Here is a 19,707-nt window from a genome sequence, read left to right on the forward strand (position 1 = left end):
TCTGATAATAAGCCCGTTGCCATTATTTCAAAAGAGGGGATTCTGTGATTAATTTCAATATTATCATTATTTTATTTTCTATTACACTTTCATATAGATTTTGGTAGTTACTTCTGACTTATTCCAGTGTAAGCAAGAGGAAAATCAGATCTTTATCCATTGCCAGGAGAAGATCATCAACCTATGTATCAAGTATACTCTGTGAGCCATGCCGCAGACATAACCTTGTTTGACAAGGTTCAAGGAAGTCCAGGCTATCCAGATATTCAGAGTTGATTTGTCACAACCTCTTCCAAAATCTTACCAAAGAATGGAAGATTAGATACTGATCCATTGTTGTGTAGGTTGTCAACAGTGAGTGTAATTAACCACTGGAACATCTTACAAGGGAGTCACCATTGCTTGGAGTGTCTAAATCAAGAGTAGATGTGTCTCTACAAAGATGCTTATATTCAGCCAGAAGACTGGGCCTGATGTAAGAATTACTGGGCAATGTTCTTTGGACTTTGTTATGCAGGAGGTCTTATCTGATGATCACAGTAGACCTGTCTGGTCTGACAATTTATGAAATTAGAAAAAAAACAAAGTCGCAGTTTACAAGAGGGAGGGAGATAAAGATACAGAGCCAGATCCTCAGCTGAAGTAAATCACCATAGGTTCCTTGCAGTCATATGCTATTGAGCTCAGTGCAGGAGTCACTGGGTGACTTTTATGGCTTATATTATGCAAGAGGTCTGATTAGATCCTTGCTGTCTCTTTTGGCCTTAAAATCAATAGGTGAAATCCTGGCCTGAGGGAAGTCACTAACAAGACTCCCTTTGACTTCAGTGGGAGCATGATTTTACCCTACGCATTTTAAATATGAAGGGCGTGTTGTTTAGTGCTTAGTGCCGGATTTGGTGATGCCCTCTACTCCCCCTTCAGCATCAGTAAGTTTGTCCTAAGAGTTCCAGGAGTTATAGTGCCTCCTGAAGTGCAATACATCCTAGAATTTCCCATTGGATGCAACTGCATAGTGTCCCTTAATGAGGGCTATTCCTTAATGGCACAACTGTGCCCTGAGTGTTTGTAAAATGCTTGGAGAAGGGTTGCAAAAAGGTGACATATAAGTGCAAAGTATTACTATTCATAAACTAAACTGCATTGCAATTTTCCACACAAAGCTATTCCACTTGGCAGTAACACTGAATAATTTTACCCAAAAGTTAGCGTGCTTTATGTGCTGTCAGCAGCACAGACCATTTAATGGAATATTTAACATTCTCTTGCTGCTGTGAAGTCAGATCTTAACAATTTTTATTGAGCCATTTCCTAATTGCTCTTTATTTCCAAGGAAAATCATGCACAGGAAATATATAGCTAGTAAAATGGCATAACATTTGAATCTGTAGATCCTTTGATTTCCCTGACTTTGAAACCTCAAATATCCAGATTGGTGGAAAAGCAAAGTCTGCTTCGAAACATTCATCATCAGAAGAAATATGTGACAATCAAGGAAACTGGGAAACAACTGCAGTAACACAAACAAGCAAATATTAAAGATGAATCCCTAATTTCATTCCAGTACTGCATAATGTAGCCTTCCAGCTCCTCCATATTCATTTCAGAGTCCTATGTGACCTTCAGTGTTAAAGATGACAGCAATATATTTAACAATGGTATTTTTTATTTACTATAGAGGCTGAGATACAAAAGACTTAATCTACATCATAAAAAGGAAAGTAGCTGAGTTGGCGGTGACCTTGACTACACTTACTCCCCAAGTTGATCATTTCAAGCATATGCAGATGTTTAGCTGTGCTATATTGGGTGCAAATTCACTGAATTCTTTTTTTTTTCAATATTCATTTTTTGGGGGATAAGAGAATAGCAATCTTGAAGGTTTTGTTTTTTAATAATTTCCTACAGTTATGGAGCAGGGAAGGAGAAATCATACAGGGGAGGTTTACAAAGGCACATATTTGGAGTTATGTACTCAATTACTGTTGATCTCTATTGGAAATTGAATGCCTAACAACCATTAGTCAATTGTGAAGCAAAGCAAATGTAAGTCAAAAACATGAACACACCTAGGGACCAGTCCTGTTCAGATTAAAGTCAAAGGTGGCAAAACTCCAATGTTGCTTCTCCAAAATTCAGGTTTGGATCCCCACTTCCAAGAACTAAACACTTTGAAAAATGCACATTGGAAAATTATTATAATTCTACTCTGTGTATAAAATAATGGGGTCTAATTTAGCAGTTACCACACAAGAATGAGATTGTGGAGTCATTGTAGATAGATCTCTGAAAACATCTGCTCAGTGTACAGCCACAGTCAAAAGAGCTAACAATGTTAAAAATCATTAGGAAAGGGATAGATAAGGAGACAGAAAAAATCATGTCACTTTATAAACCCATAATATGCCCACACCTTGAATACTGCCTGCAATTCTGGTTCTTGTATTTCAAGAAAAGATATATCAGAACTGGAAAAGGTAAAGAGAAGGGCAACACAAATTATTAGGGCTATGGAACAATTTCCGTATGAGGAAAGGTTAAAAAGACTGGGAGTGGTCTATTTGGAAAAGAGATGACTGAGGGGGGATATGATAGAGGTCTATAAAATCATGAATGGTGTGGAGAAAGTGAATAAGGAAGTATTATTTACCCCTTCACAAAACACATGAACCTGGGTTCACCCAATTATATTAATAGGCAGCGGGTTTGAAACAAACATAAGCAAGTACTTCTTCACACAACACACAGTCAACCTGTGGAACTCCTTGCCAGAGGATGTGGTGAAGGCCAAAAATATCACAGGGTTCAGAAAAGAATTAGATAAGTACATGGAGGACAGGTCCATCAATGGCTATTAGACAGGATAGTCAAGGTTACAACCCCATGCTCTGAGTGTCCCTAAAATTCTGATTGCCAGAACCCAGGACTGGATGACAGGGGATGTATCACTCGATAGTGGCCCTGTTCAGTTCATTCACTCTGAAGCATCTGACACTGGCCACTGTCACAAGACAGGATACTTGGCTAGATAGACCATTGGTCTAACCCAATATGTAAACAATTCGTAATTTTCTTTTTGTCAGATCTTGGAATTTCCAGGAACCCCATTGTGCTGGCTGGTGTACAAACACAGAACCAAAAGACAGTTCATGGCTCACAGAACTTACAATCGAAGTATAAGACAAGAGGCAACAGCTGGCTGCAGACAGACAAGGGAGTTCAGCAAAACAACAAGAAAATATTGGGCCGCATGATAGGTAGTGGTAATCCAGTCTAAATGAAAGCCATGTGTTATATCACTCGACTCATATCCTAAATGGAACAAAGATGGGAACCACTGAATGGCTGATGCTGAAATACTTCTTCACCCAGGCAATGCAAGTTGCAATTTCTCAACACCTCAGGAAAATCAAGCCACTTATATAGGTGCCTGATTATAGGCTTAAAGGCCAGGTGTTTAAAGGTATTTAGGTGCTTAAAGATGCAGATAGGTGCCTATGTTCCTAACTTCTATTGCAATCAAGGGGAGCTGGGTGGCCAGGTGTTTTGAAAATCTGACTAGACACCTAGATGCATCTTAATGTGCCCAAGTGCCTTTAAATCTTTGGCCCTAGATGTCTAATCTTAAACTATATCCCCCCTCAAGTGACTTACCCAAGTTCATACGGTGTATCATGGCATAGCTAGGAATAGAACCCAAGGGTCCTGGTTCACCATTTCAACTTCTGACCTGTAGAATTAATTTCATATACTCTCTATCTAGCATGACTTGTTAAGGGTTATTTTTCTCTTGGAGGCTGGAGCAAAATTTTGCATTCTGAGTGCATGGCAGTGTTTTTTGCTAGACATCTTCATTTATTTTCTTTACAACCAAGGTAACCAGCCCAAATTAATCTACTTTGTATTACTAAGGTACTTGGCCATCTGCTTTTCACTGGTAGTATAACTGGCAGATTTTTTTTTCACCAAAGATTTTCTCCATTCTCTGGTTAGTTCTCTTAGGTTAGTATATCAGTGTTTGTTCTTTGGACATGGGAAATGGCTTAAAAGTAACAGTTCACATTTTTTTTTCAAAATTAAAGTCAGTTTTATTCAGTGATTCAACATGCATGTGGTTCTCTGGGCCCTCTATAGAAATACTTTTTTAGATCTTCAGTTTCAGTTGTCTGGATTTGCTGGGCAACTTTTCATCCTAGAATCCTTCCGACCTTTCATTGTTTCTACTTTTTTCCCCACACACACTTGTTTTCCTTGCTATATCAACTGTTGCTATTAAGGAATCTCCAGTGAATACTGTATGTTGGCTTCAGTTTGGACTTTTAAATTAGTTAGAACTAACTCCTAGGTTCTCTTTTTAGGCTTGTACCCTTGCAGCTACAAGGAAGATGAAACTAACTCAATTCAATTGGCTCTCAAAGAGAGACAATTACACATTCTGCTGCTAATTGCTAGAGCTGGTCAAAATAATAGTTTAAAAAATCATGGGATGTTTTAAAAGGTTTTTACTGGATTCTTGATTTTTTTTAAAAATCAACATTGAGAAATTTTGGACCAACTCTATATCTGGCTTTAACTAAATAAATAAAGTGGAAATGTTAAAGGAAATTTTCATTGAAAAATTTTTCTGTTTTTTTTTTTAAATGACAATGGAATTTTTGTTGGAAATAATGGTCAAATTCAATATCTTTCAACCAGCTCTAATGATGATCTCTCCATCCTGCTAGCTAGACAATTAACGTGACAGACACCACTATATAAACCATAGCCTAGATTCACTCTCACTGACACAGGGACTGCAAACTGCATTCTTCAGGAACTGCTGAGACTCTGCAGAGGATGGATTTTGAAGCGAGGTCATGTTTTCAGTGGAGCCCCACTTACAGAAGCTGCCACAGGACAATGTTCAGAATAAGTGTATCACACTGAAAAATTATGTGTTGCTTGCCCTTTTAATGACTGGTTCACTAAGGATAACAACCTTGTGATGCTATATGGAATCTGGGGGACACTTAAGGATATTATGAATATTAATATTGTAAAATTGTCATGAGTTATACCAGATATGCCATGTAAGGTATCTGCAAAAATGTTATAACTTGCCAGATATGATAATCTCCTTTATGTGTTTGTATCACCTTTGTATTATGAGTTATTGATATGTACGTCCGTATTTCAAACTTGTGCTATGCTACTGGGTGTCACCCCCAGACAGTTTGGGCATCAGCTTTGCCTAGCCTGCTTGATGGCCCATTAAGGACCATCAGCTATACAACTGACCCATTGAGAGAAGGCAGATATACCTTATGACTCAGCAAGGCATGCAGGAGCATGCCTATGGAGAGAACTCTAAGGTCTCCAAGCCATGTGCTGGGCAGATTGTGTTTGGAACAAAAGAAGCACAGACCGTATGGCAAAAGACTATAAAAGGCAGCTGCATCTTCTCCATTTTGTCTTCAATTCTGCTTCTGACCTCTGGAAGAACTTTGCTACAAACTGAAGCTTTGAATAAAGGACTGAATGCCCCATCCAAGCTGCGGATGTGGTCCAGAGGGACTTTCAAGCCAGCAAACTCACCAGTATTGCTAGGAACCTAATATATGGACTTTGAAATCTTTGTATGTATATGACTGTTTTACCATTTATCATCTCTCTTCTTGTTCTTTCTTTTTTCTTTATAATAAACCTTTAGTTTTAGATGCTAAAGGGCTTGGCTGGCAGCGTGGTATTTTGGGTGAGATCCAAACCTATACTGACCTGGTAACGTGGCTGACTCTTTGGGGTCAGAAGAACATTTTGTACATGTGATCAGAGTTTAAAATAACTTCTCACTGTACTGGACCTATGTGCTGACTGGGAACCAGAGAACTGGAATGCAATAAAGGGGGCTGGGTGATTTCTTTTTTTGCTTCTTGATAGCCAGTGTTTGGGATCAGAAGCACAGTTTGTGACTGGTTGGGAGGTGTTATCCACCAGTCTTGGGAGCATCTGCTCTCCCTTTTGCAGCCTGCCCTGACCTTGGCATTTCCAGCGTGGGCTGCCCTAGGCACCTCCAGCCACAAACCCATTACTGTTAAAAGAACTACTTTTGGCATTTTTTCTTTAGCTAGTTGCAGTAATAGGGTTGTTATCCTTTAGCAGCACATAGCAATGCAGAATCTGTACAATGGGTAGAGGTCTGTACTGAAGGTCTCACATTCAAATATTGCTTATGACCCCAGTTTGAAACCATTACCAAAGCTGTGTGTCCTAATCGTGTACTCGCCTAGCCAACACCCTCCCTTGGCAGAATAGGGGATGTGGATTCATTTATTGATTGAGATTTCTATAGGGCAGGTCTTATACTTTGAGCCTCAAGTTCAGAAGCGGATGAGTAGCATGTTTGAAACCCTGAGGCTTTTACAGATTCTTTGCCAAACTGTGAGCAGAGCCTAACAGTAAGTCGATGGAAAGGAACATGTGCAGGCTTTCAAAGGCTCACAGCAATGTTCCTTCCAGATACGTGCTCAAAATATTGGCTGGAATTAATATTTAAAAGTTATCCTGCTGTGTGAAAGCAATGGAATTAACTTTGCCTAACTATGAAACCAGGGCAAAATGAATATGATGAGGTAATTAAGGCAATTATTAGAGACTACTAATTCAGATGTGAGAAACTGAAAGAGATTCATAAGGTTAATATCGGTTTTGGAGATTATAGACTATATTATGAGATGCACTATATAACTTTTGCTCCTGTCTCTAAATTTAAGATCTTTACCGGGGATTTGAAGCAAAACACTGTATCAAATGGATTTTAAAGGTCATTGAGGGAGCGGGGAAGAAGTGGAAGAAAAAAACCAAGGGTGGGAATCTCTATCATTCTGTTTGTGGAACTATAATTTTACCAGTTAAATTGCAATAAAGACGATAAAAACAAAGCAACTGTCAAAAATGAAAGTTGCCCTTTATTAAAAGAAAGATTTTTTATTCTAATAGCCTTTAAAATGGCAAATAAATAAATAAACTGGGTAAAAAAAACATTTGACATCGCATTAATTTGCAAGTATTTTTTAGACTAAAGGAATTCTGGCTGTGGAGATGTTTATGGGTGAGACTGAAAAGGGGTGCTGGGCAAACTGAATTTAAATTAAAATTACAAGCAGAAGTATATTATCCCTCCTTAATCTACCAGGCCATGTACTGCGGGGAGTGCTGGTTCTTTGGAAGATGAAAAGTCTTAGCCTCTGGTGTTCTTTGCACTACTGCAGGGAATTTGGTTTCCTTAGACCAGAATGATTAGGGGAATGCAAAAACTCTCATACGTGGATGGATAATTTATCTTAGAAAGGAGATGAATAAGAGGAGACATGATAAAATATCAAATAATGGCTGCTGTATGGAAGGTACTTCTGTTTGCCCAGTCTCATAGCACAAAAGCAAGAGACATTCAGTGAAATTGAAAAGTAGCAAATTCAAAGTGGATTAAATGAAATATTTTCCCACACAGAGCTTAAGTGGATGTGACCCTTAATAACAAAGTAAAAAACAAAATATCCACTGACTTCAACGGAAGCAGCAGAAGGCTTTTAATGTGGAGTGCTGACATTAGTGTAATGCCTCTATCCTACCCAACTACCTCCTCTTGCACTATACTTCCCGTGGGTTTGACAAACAGGCCTGGGTTCTTCTGGGTCCTGCCTCCAGCCTTGGCTGAGTGTTTTCTTCATCTCATTCTGATACACAGTCACCTAGGAGAACCTCCACCTCTCATGCTCCTCCCTGGCAGAAGTATCAGTGTTCTGCTTGGAAGGATACAATTCTAGCTACTGTCTTAGCTGTAACCAGCCACCTGATATATGGATACTCCCAAGGAATAACACAGAGACACAGTATATCAGACTGGGTAATTGTATTAAACAAAAGGTGAACATTATTTAACAATGCAAACCATGTTAGGGTTACCAGTGCCCAACCCTGTGACTTACACTGAAGGGGAATAAGACTTTAATGTCCTGTTATTACACATACTATGTTGAGGCCATGGCTGGATGGTTAGGGTGGCAAATTTGTTAGTAGATGAGAGCAAGCTTCCTCCACTTTAGGAGATAGTCAGTGTATAAGTATCTTCCAGACAATGCCCCTGAATACCTAAGTATTGATGCACTCACAAAGTCCGTGACATGGCTAATCCTCAGGTTCAGATCCTGTCCTGGTTCCCTCAGCAGTTATAGGAGGGGCTTGATGGTCTTGGTTCTGGTCCTTGCTAGACTATGCTGGTCATGAAGAATTTTTCACTACCAAAAGGATACTGCTGCTGTGCCTCAGCCCACCATACAGGGACTCAGGGAATATGTGCTGAAAATGGAACTGGCTGTGTGAGGCATTGCCTCTGTTTTCTTTGTCTCTGGTATATTTCGGATGAAATGCGCCACAGCACAGAGGACCTCACAAAGCTCTATGCACAGCTTAAATCCCACTTAAAACCTCAATACATACTTTAAGCAGTTCATAAGCCTTTAGCTGGCCCTCTACACGAGGGTGAATTTCACCCATTGTGAATAAAATAAGCTAGGGGAAATAGCCCTTTTTCGTTTTGATCCCAATGAGGGATCAACACAAGTTGCAACCACTCGGCATCTGGGCCATAAATGTGAGAGCTCTCAGCCTGAACAAGAAACAAAGTATCTGCCATCTCTTAATTGGAAATTAAATTTAATTAAAATGCAGAGAAAAACACTCATCACCCACTTAATGAAATGAAGGAGGCTTCAATGTCATTATCTAGTGAAAGCAGCCTTTGTAGACTCTAGTTAAATATCAAAATCAGTCTTGAAAGACTCTGCTGTAATCTTAGTTCTTGACATTAGAATTAGATAACCACATTTATTTAGTTATTTTGGTTAAATGTTACCCTGGGATCCTTTAGTGCTTTTATCTTTAGTGCCAAATTTTTAATTTGTAAACCTACAGTTTGGCTGTATGAAGCACCCAAGGAAGATATTTAGTGCTCTCAGAAATTCTGGGTGAGAGCTCAAACTGCTGGTGATTGTTAATTTCAGGAGGGACCCCACACTCTTAAAACCTGGCCCTTGGTGATGCTGACAATGCTGGGCAGAAGGGTTACAGGTAGATACATTTTTCAGTTAGGATGGCTTATGTCAAGCATCACTTGTGACAGCCAGTGGCTTTGCTCTGATCAGTGCAATGCTGGGAAAAAATGTGACTTAAGAGAGGTGTGTTCTATTCCTGGTTCTGACAGGCTTTCTTTTTCAAAAGGGATATGCTGTAGCTTAACCAGAAGTTATGAGCTTGATGCAGGAATTACTGGGTAATGTGTGTGTGTGTTATGCAGGAGATCTGTATCTTCTAGTGTTAAATCTATGGAAATGAGAGGGTGATGAGTTGGCCACCTGTATTCACAGCCATAGACGAGATGGGGGTAGGGCAATGCTGAGCTGTGATTCTGACCTTTCTGCTAAACTCTATTTGAGTTATTGTGTCCTTATCCTCCCAGCCCACTCCCCACCACTGTTTCATCCTCCTGTTGTGCCTGTTCTTTGAGGAGCTTATGAGTTCATTAGGGCACAACTACCTTCGCTGTTACATGTCTTTCTAGTGCCTAGCATAATGAGACTACGACTGTGGTTCCTGGTAGTACCATAATAAATAGATGCATAAGGAACCCTTATGATAATCTAGTCTGACCTCCTGTATAACACAGGCCATACAATTTCAGTCAGTAATTTCTTCATCGAGCTCCTAATCATAAACTATCAGGGTTGGAAAGGATCTCATCTAGTCCAATACACTGCTCAAAGCAGGATAAATCCCCTGACAGATTTTTTGCCCTGAACCTTAAATGGCCCCCTCAAGGACTGAGCTCACAACCCAAGGTCGAGGGGCACCAAACCTCAAACCACTAAACTGTCTCACCCTCTAGTTAAGCTAGAGTATATCTTTTACAGTCTTGATTTAAAGACTTCAAGTGATGGCGAATCAACCATGTGTCTAGGTAAGTAGTTCAAATGGTTAATAATCCTTACTCCTAAAAATGTGTGACGGTCTGTTCTACATAAATGTTTTGATTCAAGTTCCAGCCATTTGCGAGAAAGAGAGAGAGAGAGTGTGTGTGTGTGTGTGTGTGTGTGTGTGTGTGAAGAGCCCTCTGCAAACAGAAATCTTCTCCTTAGGCCATCACTGGCAATTTTTAAATCAAAACTGGGTGTTTTTTTTCTGAAAGATTGGCTCCAATTCCAACAGGAATTGTTTTGGGGAAGTTCTGTGACTCCTGTTATGGAGGACACCAGACTAGATCACAGCAGTTTCTTCTGGCCTTAGAATCTCTGAATGCCATGATCAAGTCATCTCTTAACCTTCTCTTGGATAAACTAAAGAGATTGAGCTTCTTTAGTCTCCACCTGCGAGGGAGGTTTTTCACCTCTCAAATCTTTGTAGTGCTTCTGAACCCTGTCCAATTTGACAACATTTTTTTAATGTGGTCACCAGAACTTGACATCATATTCCAGAAATGGTCTCACTACTGCTGTAGACTGGCACCCAGCCCCTCACGCCCCTCGCGAATTTACAGCAGAGCAGCAAAGAAAGTGAGAACCGTTCAGCCGGCCCGAGGAACCAAATTCAGACCCTAACGCAGCCCTCACTCTTCGGGACGTTGGGGAGCAATAGGGGGAAAAAACGAACAAGCCATGAACAAACAAACAAGCGCGCAATAGTCAGCCGCAAACGCAGGCTTGGCAAGGGCCTGGATGAAACTGAGACCCGTGATCTCTTGCGCCCAAAAGCAGACTCACGCTCCTTTCCGACTAATCCTTTTGGAACTGTAAGGAAAGCAGCGTTTCTCCAGGAGTTTCCAAAAACAGGCCCTGAAAGAGCCTGACAGCGCGAAGGGAAGGACAGGAAACATGCCCTCGGGGAGGGCTTGTCCGGGATTTGAACCCGGGACCTCTCACACCCAAAGCGAGAATCATACTCCTAGACCAACAAGCCACCTTTTGGTGGGGGGCGGGCCCTGTCATATGGCCTCAGAAGGCTAGGCCAAAACCCAAGCCGCCTGTAAATTTTCACCAGTTCTAACTGGTGCTCCTCCAGTGCCACGACGCGCTAGGCAACAGTCTGTGCGTGCTGTTGGTCGCCGGTCGGTAGCATGGAGTGCCTGCGTCTTTGCCTCCCAGGGAGGGATAGGTTGAGCCCACGCCAGTGAGGAGAAGTGTGGGTAGAAGAAAAGATCCAGAAAGTCCCCCTTTCCGTCTGAGCGGGGTGCTCCCTTGTGGAGTCGGGGGTCCTGCCCCTGAGAGCTGTCCGGCTAGGGTGCGGGCTCCCCCAGGTGTGTGTGCACTTTTGTGTCTGAGGCGTGCGCTGGGTTCTTGTCTTGGGGGTGGGAGCGTGTGCCTGTGCCCAGTGGAGGGCTGGTGTGCGGGGAGCTGTCAAGCTCGTCCTCCTGCGTAGGCCCACAGGTAAGCCTCTCCCCGTGGTGGGGGTTCCCATCGGAAAGGCTCCCCGGCGTGGTGTAGAGCTGGACGGTTAAGCCTCCCTGCGTGTCTTGCGGTGGGGCGCATGAAGGCCCGGCGGGCGTCATTTGTGGGGACACGGCGTCAGGAAAGGATTTGGGCCACCAGGTCAACCCCTTTGGGTCCAATGGGCGGAGGATGCCGCTGTCTCCCTGTGCCCCCACCTCGAGCCGGTTCTCCCGCCAGCGGCTGAGACGGCTGCCCAGCCTCCCCTGGCCCTGGGCCTGGGCCTGGGCTTGGCCCGCGCCCCCAGTTGCCCTTGCGCCACGTGCTCAAGATGGCCCTGCCCACACTGGAGGAGGCGGCCACTCGGGCTGGCCCTCTGCAACCCTAGCTCCCAGGCTCTGCCGGCCACCAGGGCAACCCGGCACTCCCTTTGGACGCTAAGGGAGCTGTGGCTCGACAGACGGTTGGAGCAAAAACACAGGCCGGGTGAATCGCACCATCCGAGAGAGCTCCTGCACGGGCTTGTCCGGGATTTGAACCCGGGACCTCTTGCTCCCAAAGCAAGAATCATGCTCCTAGACCAACAAGCCACACCCCCAGGTGCTGCACATGCCCTGGCCCCTCCGAGTGAACCAAACAAAACGCTCACTGTGCTGATGAGGTTTCGCTCCCCCCGCCAGGACTGGAAGGCGTTACGGTGGCCAGCTAGGCCTATCAACGCCGCCAACGGGCTGCACCTGGAGCAAGAGCCAGGGAGCAGAGATGGAGTGCAAGCGGACTCAGCTGGGCAGGAACGGGCAGGGCCTCTAAAGCCAGGAAGCCGGCAACAGACAGAGGTTGCTGCTGCTGGGAAAGGGCACTCGCTCCCTGGGAGGATTTGGAGCTGGTACACCTGGAGCCAGGAGGGAAGCCAGGACTTTTAGGAAGCAGTGCAGGGAAGGAGCAGCGGTGAGCGGACCCGTGCCGCCACGCGAACCGAATAGAAAGAACAGCAGGAAAAGCACCCCCAGGGAAAGACTAGCCCCCCAGCAGCAAAGAAACCATGGCAAGGGCTTGTCCGGGATTTCTCGCACCCTACGCGAGACTCCTATCTCTAGACCAACAAGCCTCTCTTGCCAGGGAGGGGCTCGGCACGCCTCGGAAGTCGGGGAGAAACAACAGGCCGCTGTAGGCCGAAAGTTGAAAAGGACCGCGCCTCTCTTCAGCTTTCCAAGGTCACCTCCACGCTGGCTCTGTCGCACGCCTAAGGCAACAAACCACCTTTACACCCTAACGCCACTCTCACGCCACGGGACTGGGGAGAAAAACGCAGGCAAAAGTTGGGGGAAAGGGAGAGTGGCAACCAGACCCTTTGGCGAGGGCTTGTCCGGGAGTTGACCCCGGGGCCTCTCGCACCCGAAGCGACACTGGGACTGGCAAGAGTCAACAAACCGTTTCTTTGGAGGACAGCCTTTTTTCAGAGTTTTGCAACCAAACCAAGCCAAGCTCCACAAGAACAGGCAGAGTTAGCCCTAAAATGAAAAAATACCCTGCGTGCCTGACTTCACCTTTCCAAGGTCTCCTCCTCGCTCTCTCACGCCGTAAGTGAGAACCGTTCAGCCGGACCGAGGAACCAAATTCAGACCCTAACGCAGCCCTCACTCTTCGGGACGTTGGGGAGCAATAGGGGGAAAAAACGAACAAGCCATGAACAAACAAACAAGCGCGCAATAGTCAGCCGCAAACGCAGGCTTGGCAAGGGCCTGGATGAAACTGAGACCCGTGATCTCTTGCGCCCAAAAGCAGACTCACGCTCCTTTCCGACTAATCCTTTTGGAACTGTAAGGAAAGCAGCGTTTCTCCAGGAGTTTCCAAAAACAGGCCCTGAAAGAGCCTGACAGCGCGCAGGGAAGGACAGGAAACATGCCCTCGGGGAGGGCTTGTCCGGGATTTGAACCCGGGACCTCTCGCACCCGAAGCGAGAATCATACTCCTAGACCAACAAGCCACCTTTTGGTGGGGGGGCGGGCCCTGTCGTATGGCCTCAGAAGGCTAGGCCAAAACCCAAGCCGCCTGTAAATTTTCACCAGTTCTAACTGGTGCTCCTCCAGTGCCACGACGCCCTAGGCAACAGTCTGTGCGTGCTGTTGGTCGCCGGTCGGTAGCATGGAGTGCCTGCGTCTTTGCCTCCCAGGGAGGGATAGGTTGAGCCCACGCCAGTGAGGAGAAGTGTGGGTAGAAGAAAAGATCCAGAAAGTCCCCCTTTCCGTCTGAGCGGGGTGCTCCCTTGTGGAGTCGGGGGTCCTGCCCCTGAGAGCTGTCCGGCTAGGGTGCGGGCTCCCCCAGGTGTGTGTGCACTTTTGTGTCTGAGGCGTGCGCTGGGTTCTTGTCTTGGGGGTGGGAGCGTGTGCCTGTGCCCAGTGGAGGGCTGGTGTGCGGGGAGCTGTCAAGCTCGTCCTCCTGCGTAGGCCCACAGGTAAGCCTCTCCCCGTGGTGGGGGTTCCCATCGGAAAGGCTCCCCGGCGTGGTGTAGAGCTGGACGGTTAAGCCTCCCTGCGTGTCTTGCGGTGGGGCGCATGAAGGCCCGGCGGGCGTCATTTGTGGGGACACGGCGTCAGGAAAGGATTTGGGCCACCAGGTCAACCCCTTTGGGTCCAATGGGCGGAGGATGCCGCTGTCTCCCTGTGCCCCCACCTCGAGCCGGTTCTCCCGCCAGCGGCTGAGACGGCTGCCCAGCCTCCCCTGGCCCTGGGCCTGGGCCTGGGCTTGGCCCGCGCCCCCAGTTGCCCTTGCGCCACGTGCTCAAGATGGCCCTGCCCACACTGGAGGAGGCGGCCACTCGGGCTGGCCCTCTGCAACCCTAGCTCCCAGGCTCTGCCGGCCACCAGGGCAACCCGGCACTCCCTTCGGACGCTAAGGGAGCTGTGGCTCGACAGACGGTTGGAGCAAAAACACAGGCCGGGTGAATCGCACCATCCGAGAGAGCTCCTGCACGGGCTTGTCCGGGATTTGAACCCGGGACCTCTTGCTCCCAAAGCAAGAATCATGCTCCTAGACCAACAAGCCACACCCCCAGGTGCTGCACATGCCCTGGCCCCTCCGAGTGAACCAAACAAAACGCTCACTGTGCTGATGAGGTTTCGCTCCCCCCGCCAGGACTGGAAGGCGTTACGGTGGCCAGCTAGGCCTATCAACGCCGCCAACGGGCTGCACCTGGAGCAAGAGCCAGGGAGCAGAGATGGAGTGCAAGCGGACTCAGCTGGGCAGGAACGGGCAGGGCCTCTAAAGCCAGGAAGCCGGCAACAGACAGAGGTTGCTGCTGCTGGGAAAGGGCACTCGCTCCCTGGGAGGATTTGGAGCTGGTACACCTGGAGCCAGGAGGGAAGCCAGGACTTTTAGGAAGCAGTGCAGGGAAGGAGCAGCGGTGAGCGGACCCGTGCCGCCACGCGAACCGAATAGAAAGAACAGCAGGAAAAGCACCCCCAGGGAAAGACTAGCCCCCCACGAATTTACAGTAGAGCAGCAAAGAAACCATGGCAAGGGCTTGTCCGGGATTTCTCGCACCCTACGCGAGACTCCTATCTCTAGACCAACAAGCCTCTCTTGCCAGGGAGGGGCTCGGCACGCCTCGGAAGTCGGGGAGAAACAACAGGCCGCTGTAGGCCGAAAGTTGAAAAGGACCGCGCCTCTCTTCAGCTTTCCAAGGTCACCTCCACGCTGGCTCTGTCGCACGCCTAGGGCAACAAACCACCTTTACACCCTAACGCCACTCTCACGCCACGGGACTGGGGAGAAAAACGCAGGCAAAAGTTGGGGGAAAGGGAGAGTGGCAACCAGACCCTTTGGCGAGGGCTTGTCCGGGAGTTGACCCCGGGGCCTCTCGCACCCGAAGCGACACTGGGACTGGCAAGAGTCAACAAACCGTTTCTTTGGAGGACAGCCTTTTTTCAGAGTTTTGCAACCAAACCAAGCCAAGCTCCACAAGAACAGGCAGAGTTAGCCCTAAAATGAAAAAATACCCTGCGTGCCTGACTTCACCTTTCCAAGGTCTCCTCCTCGCTCTCTCAAGCCGTAAGTGAGAACCGTTCAGCCGGACCGAGGAACCAAATTCAGACCCTAACGCAGCCCTCACTCTTCGGGACGTTGGGGAGCAATAGGGGGAAAAAACGAACAAGCCATGAACAAACAAACAAGCGCGCAATAGTCAGCCGCAAACGCAGGCTTGGCAAGGGCCTGGATGAAACTGAGACCCGTGATCTCTTGCGCCCAAAAGCAGACTCACGCTCCTTTCCGACTAATCCTTTTGGAACTGTAAGGAAAGCAGCGTTTCTCCAGGAGTTTCCAAAAACAGGCCCTGAAAGAGCCTGACAGCGCGAAGGGAAGGACAGGAAACATGCCCTCGGGGAGGGCTTGTCCGGGATTTGAACCCGGGACCTCTCGCACCCGAAGCGAGAATCATACTCCTAGACCAACAAGCCACCTTTTGGTGGGGGGCGGGCCCTGTCGTATGGCCTCAGAAGGCTAGGCCAAAACCCAAGCCGCCTGTAAATTTTCACCAGTTCTAACTGGTGCTCCTCCAGTGCCACGACGCCCTAGGCAACAGTCTGTGCGTGCTGTTGGTCGCCGGTCGGTAGCATGGAGTGCCTGCGTCTTTGCCTCCCAGGGAGGGATAGGTTGAGCCCACGCCAGTGAGGAGAAGTGTGGGTAGAAGAAAAGATCCAGAAAGTCCCCCTTTCCGTCTGAGCGGGGTGCTCCCTTGTGGAGTCGGGGGTCCTGCCCCTGAGAGCTGTCCGGCTAGGGTGCGGGCTCCCCCAGGTGTGTGTGCACTTTTGTGTCTGAGGCGTGCGCTGGGTTCTTGTCTTGGGGGTGGGAGCGTGTGCCTGTGCCCAGTGGAGGGCTGGTGTGCGGGGAGCTGTCAAGCTCGTCCTCCTGCGTAGGCCCACAGGTAAGCCTCTCCCCGTGGTGGGGGTTCCCATCGGAAAGGCTCCCCGGCGTGGTGTAGAGCTGGACGGTTAAGCCTCCCTGCGTGTCTTGCGGTGGGGCGCATGAAGGCCCGGCGGGCGTCATTTGTGGGGACACGGCGTCAGGAAAGGATTTGGGCCACCAGGTCAACCCCTTTGGGTCCAATGGGCGGAGGATGCCGCTGTCTCCCTGTGCCCCCACCTCGAGCCGGTTCTCCCGCCAGCGGCTGAGACGGCTGCCCAGCCTCCCCTGGCCCTGGGCCTGGGCCTGGGCCTGGCCCGCGCCCCCAGTTGCCCTTGCGCCACGTGCTCAAGATGGCCCTGCCCACACTGGAGGAGGCGGCCACTCGGGCTGGCCCTCTGCAACCCTAGCTCTGCCGGCCACCAGGGCAACCCGGCACTCCCTTCGGACGCTAAGGGAGCTGTGGCTCGACAGACGGTTGGAGCAAAAACACAGGCCGGGTGAATCGCACCATCCGAGAGAGCTCCTGCACGGGCTTGTCCGGGATTTGAACCCAGGACCTCTTGCTCCCAAAGCAAGAATCATGCTCCTAGACCAACAAGCCACACCCCCAGGTGCTGCACATGCCCTGGCCCCTCCGAGTGAACCAAACAAAACGCTCACTGTGCTGATGAGGTTTCGCTCCCCCCGCCAGGACTGGAAGGCGTTACGGTGGCCAGCTAGGCCTATCAACGCCGCCAACGGGCTGCACCTGGAGCAAGAGCCAGGGAGCAGAGATGGAGTGCAAGCGGACTCAGCTGGGCAGGAACGGGCAGGGCCTCTAAAGCCAGGAAGCCGGCAACAGACTGAGGTTGCTGCTGCTGGGAAAGGGCACTCGCTCCCTGGGAGGATTTGGAGCTGGTACACCTGGAGCCAGGAGGGAAGCCAGGACTTTTAGGAAGCAGTGCAGGGAAGGAGCAGCGGTGAGCGGACCCGTGCCGCCACGCGAACCGAATAGAAAGAACAGCAGGAAAAGCACCCCCAGGGAAAGACTAGCCCCCCACGAATTTACAGTAGAGCAGCAAAGAAACCATGGCAAGGGCTTGTCCGGGATTTCTCGCACCCTACGCGAGACTCCTATCTCTAGACCAACAAGCCTCTCTTGCCAGGGAGGGGCTCGGCACGCCTCGGAAGTCGGGGAGAAACAACAGGCCGCTGTAGGCCGAAAGTTGAAAAGGACCGCGCCTCTCTTCAGCTTTCCAAGGTCACCTCCACGCTGGCTCTGTCGCACGCCTAAGGCAACAAACCACCTTTACACCCTAACGCCACTCTCACGCCACGGGACTGGGGAGAAAAATGCAGGCAAAAGTTGGGGGAAAGGGAGAGTGACAACCAGACCCTTTGGCGAGGGCTTGTCCGGGAGTTGACCCCGGGGCCTCTCGCACCCGAAGCGACACTGGGACTGGCAAGAGTCAACAAACCGTTTCTTTGGAGGACAGCCTTTTTTCAGAGTTTTGCAACCAAACCAAGCCAAGCTCCACAAGAACAGGCAGAGTTAGCCCTAAAATGAAAAAATACCCTGCGTGCCTGACTTCACCTTTCCAAGGTCTCCTCCTCGCTCTCTCACGCCGTAAGTGAGAACCGTTCAGCCGGACCGAGGAACCAAATTCAGACCCTAACGCAGCCCTCACTCTTCGGGACGTTGGGGAGCAATAGGGGGAAAAAACGAACAAGCCATGAACAAACAAACAAGCGCGCAATAGTCAGCCGCAAACGCAGGCTTGGCAAGGGCCTGGATGAAACTGAGACCCGTGATCTCTTGCGCCCAAAAGCAGACTCACGCTCCTTTCCGACTAATCCTTTTGGAACTGTAAGGAAAGCAGCGTTTCTCCAGGAGTTTCCAAAAACAGGCCCTGAAAGAGCCTGACAGCGCGAAGGGAAGGACAGGAAACATGCCCTCGGGGAGGGCTTGTCCGGGATTTGAACCCGGGACCTCTCGCACCCGAAGCGAGAATCATACTCCTAGACCAACAAGCCACCTTTTGGTGGGGGGCGGGCCCTGTCGTATGGCCTCAGAAGGCTAGGCCAAAACCCAAGCCGCCTGTAAATTTTCACCAGTTCTAACTGGTGCTCCTCCAGTGCCACGACGCCCTAGGCAACAGTCTGTGCGTGCTGTTGGTCGCCGGTCGGTAGCATGGAGTGCCTGCGTCTTTGCCTCCCAGGGAGGGATAGGTTGAGCCCACGCCAGTGAGGAGAAGTGTGGGTAGAAGAAAAGATCCAGAAAGTCCCCCTTTCCGTCTGAGCGGGGTGCTCCCTTGTGGAGTCGGGGGTCCTGCCCCTGAGAGCTGTCCGGCTAGGGTGCGGGCTCCCCCAGGTGTGTGTGCACTTTTGTGTCTGAGGCGTGCGCTGGGTTCTTGTCTTGGGGGTGGGAGCGTGTGCCTGTGCCCAGTGGAGGGCTGGTGTGCGGGGAGCTGTCAAGCTCGTCCTCCTGCGTAGGCCCACAGGTAAGCCTCTCCCCGTGGTGGGGGTTCCCATCGGAAAGGCTCCCCGGCGTGGTGTAGAGCTGGACGGTTAAGCCTCCCTGCGTGTCTTGCGGTGGGGCGCATGAAGGCCCGGCGGGCGTCATTTGTGGGGACACGGCGTCAGGAAAGGATTTGGGCCACCAGGTCAACCCCTTTGGGTCCAATGGGCGGAGGATGCCGCTGTCTCCCTGTGCCCCCACCTCGAGCCGGTTCTCCCGCCAGCGGCTGAGACGGCTGCCCAGCCTCCCCTGGCCCTGGGCCTGGGCCTGGGCCTGGCCCGCGCCCCCAGTTGCCCTTGCGCCACGTGCTCAAGATGGCCCTGCCCACACTGGAGGAGGCGGCCACTCGGGCTGGCCCTCTGCAACCCTAGCTCTGCCGGCCACCAGGGCAACCCGGCACTCCCTTCGGACGCTAAGGGAGCTGTGGCTCGACAGACGGTTGGAGCAAAAACACAGGCCGGGTGAATCGCACCATCCGAGAGAGCTCCTGCACGGGCTTGTCCGGGATTTGAACCCGGGACCTCTTGCTCCCAAAGCAAGAATCATGCTCCTAGACCAACAAGCCACACCCCCAGGTGCTGCACATGCCCTGGCCCCTCCGAGTGAACCAAACAAAACGCTCACTGTGCTGATGAGGTTTCGCTCCCCCCGCCAGGACTGGAAGGCGTTACGGTGGCCAGCTAGGCCTATCAACGCCGCCAACGGGCTGCACCTGGAGCAAGAGCCAGGGAGCAGAGATGGAGTGCAAGCGGACTCAGCTGGGCAGGAACGGGCAGGGCCTCTAAAGCCAGGAAGCCGGCAACAGACAGAGGTTGCTGCTGCTGGGAAAGGGCACTCGCTCCCTGGGAGGAT

General features: G+C 49.5%; 8 non-coding genes across 8 annotated transcripts; all 8 read right to left on the bottom strand.

Moving 5' to 3' along the window:
* Positions 1-10,914: 10,914 nt before the first annotated feature.
* TRNAP-UGG lies at positions 10,915-10,986 on the bottom strand. Its single transcript has one exon. It is a non-coding gene; the product is annotated as a tRNA-Pro (tRNA).
* Positions 10,987-11,971: 985 nt separating this feature from the next.
* Positions 11,972-12,043, bottom strand: TRNAP-UGG. Its single transcript has one exon. It is a non-coding gene; the product is annotated as a tRNA-Pro (tRNA).
* Positions 12,044-13,368: 1,325 nt separating this feature from the next.
* Positions 13,369-13,440, bottom strand: TRNAP-CGG. Its single transcript has one exon. It is a non-coding gene; the product is annotated as a tRNA-Pro (tRNA).
* Positions 13,441-14,426: 986 nt separating this feature from the next.
* Positions 14,427-14,498, bottom strand: TRNAP-UGG. The gene has a single exon. It is a non-coding gene; the product is annotated as a tRNA-Pro (tRNA).
* Positions 14,499-15,838: 1,340 nt separating this feature from the next.
* TRNAP-CGG lies at positions 15,839-15,910 on the bottom strand. The gene has a single exon. It is a non-coding gene; the product is annotated as a tRNA-Pro (tRNA).
* Positions 15,911-16,887: 977 nt separating this feature from the next.
* TRNAP-UGG lies at positions 16,888-16,959 on the bottom strand. Its single transcript has one exon. It is a non-coding gene; the product is annotated as a tRNA-Pro (tRNA).
* Positions 16,960-18,299: 1,340 nt separating this feature from the next.
* On the bottom strand, positions 18,300-18,371 carry TRNAP-CGG. Its single transcript has one exon. It is a non-coding gene; the product is annotated as a tRNA-Pro (tRNA).
* Positions 18,372-19,348: 977 nt separating this feature from the next.
* TRNAP-UGG lies at positions 19,349-19,420 on the bottom strand. The gene has a single exon. It is a non-coding gene; the product is annotated as a tRNA-Pro (tRNA).
* Between the last annotated feature and the right edge of the window lie 287 nt (positions 19,421-19,707).

The sequence above is a fragment of the Mauremys mutica genome, chromosome 6, assembly GCF_020497125.1.
Source record: "Mauremys mutica isolate MM-2020 ecotype Southern chromosome 6, ASM2049712v1, whole genome shotgun sequence".
Taxonomy (NCBI): Eukaryota; Metazoa; Chordata; order Testudines; family Geoemydidae; genus Mauremys; species Mauremys mutica.